Here is an 8606-nt window from a genome sequence, read left to right as displayed (position 1 = left end):
TTTTATGCATATACAAAACAATATATTTTATACATATACAAAACAATATATTTTATACATATACAAAACAATATATTTTATACATATACAAAACAATATATTTTATACATATACAAAACAATATATTTTATACATATACAAAAAATATATTTTATACATATACAAAACAATATATTTTATACATATACAAAAAATATATTTTATACATATACAAAAAATATATTTTATACATATACAAAACAATATATTTTATGCATATACAAAACAATATATTTTATGCATATACAAAACAATATATTTTATACATATACAAAACAATATATTTTATACATATACAAAACAATATATTTTATGCATATACAAAACAATATATTTTATACATATACAAAACAATATATTTTATGCATATACAAAACAATATATTTTATGCATATACAAAACAATATATTTTATACATATACAAAACAATATATTTTATACATATACAAAACAATATATTTTATACATATACAAAACAATATATTTTATGCATATACAAAAAATATATTATTATGATTATACCAATACTAATAAACTATCAATTATACATATTGACATACGTATAAAACAACCTAAAAACATATAAAAAATAATCGCATTACCTTTTGACATATATATATATATATATATATATATATATATATATATATATAATGTAAAGCTGTGTGTGTGTGTGTGTGTGTGTGTCTGATCACGAATAGGCTCCTGCATGGTTGACTATTTTAAAAAACTGATTACATATAATGATAGAGGATGTATCGAGACACAGGAATGGGTATGGTTGATCTGGCAGAACGGTGGTTCATTAAAATTGTGGGGTCTGCGTTCGCGCCTGGTCCACAAAGTATGGAAATAAAAAATTAAAAAATTAAAAAAAAAAAAACGTTTACAAGTGTTTTTGATAAAGATGTACATAATAATACTTTGATAAGTATGTTTTAACTTAAATAGGGATGGTATAATAGAATGGAAATATGTCACAAAGTTTAACAAGGTTTTTTAATATAGATCCACAGAATATTGTGATAAGTGTTTCGGTGTGAACAGGTATGGTATAATAAATTATGGGGTTTATCTATTTTATTTTTACTTTCATCATATTTTGTTTTTGCTTTCATACCCCCAACCCAAATTTACAACCGTTCCTTTTCATAACCTATCATACTTTAATAAATCAGAGTCCATTTTCTGTAGGCTGTTCTTGAACCCAGTCAACGACGGGTACTTTTGCTAGTATATATATATATATACAGATACAACTGTGCACTTATACATATATACACACAACTATATACACACACATACATATATGCATCACATAACCACGGTGGTGTATATCTTTAGCCCTGTGAGTCTATTTTGTCTTTTTAGTTATAGTCAATTTTCTCTAGTTAATTTATTATGAAATAAATTTTATATTAATTAATGGTCAAAATTTATTAGGAGCTAGTTACTATTAATTAATAAAGTGTACTCTAACTTCGGCAGTATGGTAACCCCATCCAATAAATACACTAATATGAGATAACCAATTTCAATAGTCTGCAGAGACATATATACATACATACACGATTAATTCAAGCTGTTATATATAAAAATAATTTTATAAAATCAACAACAGGTTCTCTACAGTACAATGTAAACAACAATGTATCGTGGACTAAGCCACTGCAGGGAGGCATATGAAGCTTCTTCCAGGTGAAGCAGGCAATCAATCAATTTGATTGAAAAATGGTCGCTTTCACCGATTTCGATGACAATAAAAATATGGGAGTGTGAAGCAAAGCATTTGTTGATCATCATTCGATCCCGAGCAACGTCAAGTCTTTCTGCTAGTTTGGAATAACCGAACTAATGTTCTCATATTGAGTGTTATTTGCACAACGTTTCGATCAATGTAACCTCCGACCTTCTTCACGGGTACAATGCCTGACACTGGGAAAGGACCAACTCTATACCTCTGCTCTGAGGTCTTGTAACCAGTCTATAATTAAAATTAAAAATAAAAATAAATAAAAAATTACCAAACAAAACACTAGGAGATATTATTTATAATAAAAAAAAAATGTAGAGGACAGCAAAGTTCAATCAGATTCATCAACCCACTGCAAGCTCCCCAAAATGCAACCCCAAAAATAAGAGATCAACCCAATAATACCGGTAAACCATAAATATTAAACCACGTGTTGTTACTGTTGTTCTCGTCAATTGCCACTTCCAATTCCCACCAACGCGATGTCACCTTTCAAGTCTCACATAGATATTTTTAATATAGTTATCATTTAGTAACTGATATACGATTTAAAAAAAAAAAAAAAAGTGGGGAGGGGGTGCTGGTGCTCTTAAAAAAAAAAATCTAAATTTTCAAAGTTAACACATGCCAAACTAAAACAACAGTTGACGGGAGATAACTCAGATAGAAACACCTAAGGGTTATTTCCCCTGAATAGACAATTCTCCCCAAAAGACTTCCAATATATGAAATCACTGCCACCTTAAATTCCACTAAATTACAAGCGTATGTGTATTATCTGTAATTTATAAATAAAGCCCCCCCCCCCCAATGAGGTAAAATTTTATGCTATATTAAAGCATTACTACACTTATTATCTTTAAATCATACTAAATTACAGTCAATAGACACTTATTTACAACCAATGGCTCCCATATAGCTTGAATGTTCGACAGGTGATGACAGTTTCCATTTAGGCACAGTAAGTGGCAACTCGGAGCAGATTATGATGAGCTGACCTCAATTGATGACAAAGCGGCCTTGACAGACGATGTAGACGTGGAACCTAGCATTCAAAATGTAATTTTCTACGAGTATGGCATAAACACACACCGATAGCCTAACTAATATGAGCTCAATCAATGTGAGAAATTACAACATGGCCAGAAGAGAAGATGAAAGTGATGAAGACCACGGAAAGAGCATTGGGATAGGCGATTGTTGTCGAGCAGGTGGAGAGCAAATGGTTGTACACATCTATGAAGAATATTAACCCTTTGCATCAGGCAATGTGACATTACCTGGTGATTGCCCATGCAGGTGTCTGCAGCATTTGAAGCACCGTAAATATAAAAACCAGATGAATAAAAAGAATAGCACTTGATTACTACTTACTAAATTTAATTGATGAAATTTACAATCTTTACTCATTAAATTGATTCATTTTTAATTTTTTTTATAATTTGATAGTCACCACCATTTTTATCAAAATGAACAGACATCATAGGAAAAAAAAAATGCATGAAACTTGAAGCAAACTGATGCTTTTTTCTTAAAATCACATTCGTGAGAAATGATATATATTAAAAGGAAAAACTATGTTAAGTCGGTTAGATTCTTGAAGTTAGGTCCATATAACCATGTATTTAACATCAATACATCGATATTTGTTTCTGATCAGCCAATTTTTTAATTTATTATTTTTGCTCAATGTTCTTTGCATGGAAACGGATTTTGCTTCGATTTCTTCAAAATTAAAATATTTATTCTCACTCTCTTCTCGAGTGGCCTTCAGGCCTTGATAAGTTGTGACTAAGTTTTGTTGTATTGTGCTGATCAACACCTTTGTCGACGCCCCCCCCCTTCACACAAAAGGTTTTTTTTTCTTTGTTTCTTTTTGGGCAATTACATGTGACCACCCTGTAAAAGTTATCGAAAACAATAACTTTTGAATATATGCTTTTTTTGTTTTTCTTTGTTCCCCCCCCCACTGACCATTCAGCTTCCAGGTGAAAAAGTCCCTTCTGATTAAACGAAATTAAATCGTCTTCTTCTTCTTCTTCTTTTTCCTTTTGCCATTCTGATATCTAAATGTAAAGTTAAAATAGCCCCAAATGGGGATTATTTTATGTTAAATTTATGTATGAAACTGATTCTTTGAACTGTCATGATCTAGCCACACTAAAATATTTTATGGAAGTGTTTTCAGAGTTTGTATTTTTTTTTTTTTTCTCATTATTCATGAATTTTCCTTTTCTTTCAGAAAAAAAAATCACTCACTTTTCTTGGTTAAGTACAATTTTTTTTGCATTTTCTGATTTTAGTTGTACTAATTTTGCTTACATTTACTTTTGTATTGTGCTCCCCCTCCTTCATATAAAAGGTGTTCTACTATGATTTCCTTTTTTGGGGGGGCGATATCACCCAGTAAAACTTATCTAAAATGATAAGTTTTCTCATTTCCTAGACCACTTTTGTTTTGATTTATTTTCTGCAAACGGTTCATCTTCTGAAAAAATCCCCTCTGATTAAACGAACTATAATTCCTTTTCTTTTGGGGCGATATCACCCTGTAAAACTTATTTAAAACAATAACTTTTCTCATTTCCTAGACCACATTTTCTTTTGTTTTGATATATTTTCTGCTAACGGTTCAGCTTCCAGGTGAATGCTCTGAAAAAGTTCTGGTATTTATTAAGATAGAGTCGACAAATCGATTTTTTTAAAATGTTGTTTTAAGCAAAAACAATATACATACCTAATTGTCATATCGAAAATCGTAATATATCCAAATATTATGAAAATTCATCAAGTAGAACAACTGCTATTGTGTTTTTAGTAAAAAAAAAAAAAAAAGGCCATCGCTATGGTCTTAAAAAAAAGGCCACCATTAAAATGTCGAAAAGGGAGATAAGTATTCCCCTGTTTTAGCAATCTTCAAGGTGTTTTCATCTAAGGAACATGTAATTTCCCCAATTTTTTGTAAAAATTGCTTTTAACTATAAATAATTTTCTACTCAATGAATTTTCATAATTTTTGGATATATTACGATTTTCGACAAAACAATTAAGTAAGTACTGTTATTTTTGCTTAAAACAACATATTTTTTTTAATCGATCTGTCGACTCTAAATAAGCACCAAAGTCTCTTTTGATTAAAGGAACTCGGCTGTTTTTATTGCTTTGTTTTGTTGTTTTTTTTTGTTTTGTTTTCTTTTTCCAGATTTTTTCTCTCATTTTGCCACTCTAACTTCTCAAAATTAGGTAAACGCTCCAAGTTCGAACTGCCTTGGAATGGAGAGCGGGATAATTTTATGTTAAATTTATCTATGAAACTGATTCCCCCAATTCAGAAGGATTTTTTTTTTCTGCGTTTGTGCATTTTATGTTTGGAGGAAGACAATTTAAAAAGTCCTTAACTTTTAAAATTATTTTGATTTATTATGAAAGTTTAATTTTGTAAAAATGTCTTTAAGCGGTACATTTCATATAAATATAAAAAATATATTTGATTTTCGGTTCACGTGCACAAGCGGTTCCTTCCCTGTTTTTTTTTTTTATTTTCGCCTTTTTTTCCCATATTTTCAGCTGATTATTATCGATCGGACACTAAAATCTACTAGATTATCAAAATAAAAAGATGAAAAAGTCAATATTTAAATATTTGTAGGGGGTGCTCAGTTTCTAATGCAACGTTCTAGTAAATCGATCACCAATTTTAGAACCAATCAACGATTTTAAGTCAAATTTCACGAATTTAGCCTTTTTGTTTTTTAAATTTAACTTGAAATTTGCTCTTTTCCGATTATTTTATATACATATTTATGGTTATCTTACAGTTTTGTCACTCAACATTTACAAAGGTTTTGCCCGGATGAATTTTTATTTTTAATTTGCAATCTTCAAGTTTTCTAACCCAACATTGTTAATTTTTAAATTAACAGAAAAACTCTTTGGTATACTTACATGTGTACACAGTTTCTAATACAATAAATTGATCCCCCATATTGAAACCACTCGACAAAAAACCGTACAGCACTTTTATATAAATGATTTTTCATGTATCAATCTTGGAGCAATAATTAATGGTCAATGTGTGCTAGAGTACCAATTAACCTTTTTCTTAGGGATATCCGGGTCTGTATTCCGTATCGTTTTCACTGATCATCATGTTTGTTTTTGCGCATGGACATTCAATTTTTGGTGCCAATATGGAGGATCAGTTTATTATATAAGAAACTGTGCACACGCGTAAGTACCAACGAGTTTTCCTGTTAATTTAAAAATTGGAAATGTTAGGGGATGAAACCTGAATATTACGTATTAAAAACAAAAAAATTGAGAAAAAAAATTAGACAATGCGGAAAAATGACTGATTTGTCTAAGAGAAGCAATTTTATTTTATGTGAGAAATTCCATATACAGTCGCCATCTTTCTTTTTTGTTTAGCCGCCCACACATTAGTGGTCGGCCGTTATTGGTTTAAATTTAAATGTGTCAGGTGATTCACTTGGCACGCTTTTGTATCATGCTTTCTTTTCAGTCTACACAGAACTCGGCATTGGGATAGACTCAAAACCCAGCAGCTCCCACTGGAGGGAGCTAAGACAATTCCTTCATGAGAGTGGACCTGTGAGTAATGGCAATTAACGGGTGGCTCCACACTCCCCAAAGCCTGCAAGCTGGGGCCTCACCATCGGATATAGTTTAAGGTCATATCTAGGACCATGACAAATTGTAAAACAGTGTCATTAGGCAGCAAGATACACATATTATATGCTATGTCCAAAAATAGGCCTGTTGCTTGTAATTAATTCTGATTTTTCGATACATACATTTTACAGTGATGTGAAAATGAAGACTATAGCAGAGTAGAGGATTCCTAACCATGTAACTGACGTAAATACTCTACATAATCTTAAAGAGGATTAATATCTCCACCTTGGATCAACAGCCAGTTGCAAACGTCCGAAGATTCTTAACGGTTATCTTTTTGAATTTATGTGGAGACAGAAATTTGGAAATGATCCTTTTGTCTCCATCTTAAGTCATATATCAGAAAGCTATCCGTTTGGCAGAATTTCTCCCACATCCGCTGTCTCTTCTCATGCCACTTTAACATCGTCTGATGCGACTGTAGAAAAGTCTATCTAATCATAAAGGAATATCCCGGCTGTCTTGATTTGATTTAATTTTTAAAAATCAATTGCCCAACCTCACAGGAAAAAAATGTTCATAAAAAAAAAAAAAAAGAAAAGTTTATTTTACATGACTTACAAATTTAAAGAAAAAAATGAAAACAAAAAATTATAATAGATGAAAAGCACATAAAAAGGTGCTTTTTTTTAAACCCTTGTTAAAAAAATATGAAAAAAGCAAAAAAATTAGTTTTCTTATTAATTTTGTTTAATTTTATGTGACCCCCCACCCCCCAAAAAATTGATTGAAAAAAAAAAATACAACTTAGATGTTTATTTTTTTTTCACTAAAAAATATTTGTTACAAAAATAAAACAGTAGGTCATTGTTTCTTTTTTATTTTTGTTATATTTTTATTTGTTTACTTTTTCTGGTGATTTTATTATATTTAAATATTTTCTCTAGTATTTTCCTTGAATAGCGTTGTTACGCTTTAATAATTGGTGACGCTTTGCAAAAACTGGCGGTTGATGTCATGTTCTGAGCAAAGCCGAGCGGCCAGTTAGTTACGTCTGGTTCAAATTCTGCACAAGTACCCAAAATTGTTCTATTTTGGAATTCTAGTTTTTTATACATACTGTTGAAATTTTTAATAGAGAAGTAATTTTTATTTATTTATACCCATTCAACATCTCCGCATTTGGGTCAAGGAACACATTCTATTATCATCAGCAGCAGCTTAGGTATAGTTCGCTTTTTAGCAGCCAGCCCCTCTCCTACCCTCTGGAGGAGGAGGAGGAGGAGGAGGAAAGGGTTTTGCCCGTTTTCGTCAGTTTGAACCTAGCTGGCCAAGAAGAAGGAGGCTATTTTCATTCTCCGTCAAAAAGGATTCTTGACATTAAATTCCACTTTTTTTTTCTCTCCTCCTTTGGAGAAAGACGTTTGTTTAGAACTAAACTATTAACGTTATTTTATTCTCAGTCATTATAAGACAATAAGGTCTTACGACGGGAAGATTAATACCGGTTATTAAAAAACAATCGAGTCTTACAACTGGTAAATTATTATTCTCAAAGGACTAACGAAGGAAACTACCGTATGTTGAGGAGTTCTTTTCTAAGAAGAGCAATAATTTAATTTCGCCGACGAGACGAGCAGAATATCGCCCCTAGAAAGATAATCCCCTCTTTGAAAGATTTTTCAACCAAAGTTCCCTTCAGAAAGGAAATCTTCCATAATTCAAGAATTTACCCCGTATTTGTACACATAAAGCCTACCAAAGCGGCTTTATGGTCCTCTCCCCTTTGAATTAAAAGGCACAAGAGCCTTCATAAAAGAAACTTTTGCTGGTCCTTTCGGAAAAAGAAAAAAAAAGAACATTTTTGTCAAAGAAAGACATTTTGTTAAAAGGACTGAATTCAAAACAAGGACGGTTTTCCGTTTTTTATATGTTCTTTTTTTTTTCAGCCTTTCTTGCAAGTAAGGATTGACGTCTTTTTTTTGGATTTTTTTATATGTATTTTAAATGTTTCTTAAGGGTTTTTTTAACCCCAGCCTCAGGAAATAAAGGCAATCGATAACCTTTTGTTACAAAAATAAAACAGAAATTGTTACAGTAGGTAATTGTTTCTTTTTTATTTTCGTTAATGAGCAAAAGAAATACAGACCCGAATAAGTTTAAAATGATCCAAGTTTAT

The sequence above is a fragment of the Euprymna scolopes genome, chromosome 14 (assembly GCF_053919585.1).
Source record: "Euprymna scolopes isolate OS-2025 chromosome 14, ASM5391958v1, whole genome shotgun sequence".
In the NCBI taxonomy this organism is placed as follows: Eukaryota; Metazoa; Mollusca; class Cephalopoda; order Sepiida; family Sepiolidae; genus Euprymna; species Euprymna scolopes.
This window is presented reverse-complemented; position numbering follows the sequence as displayed.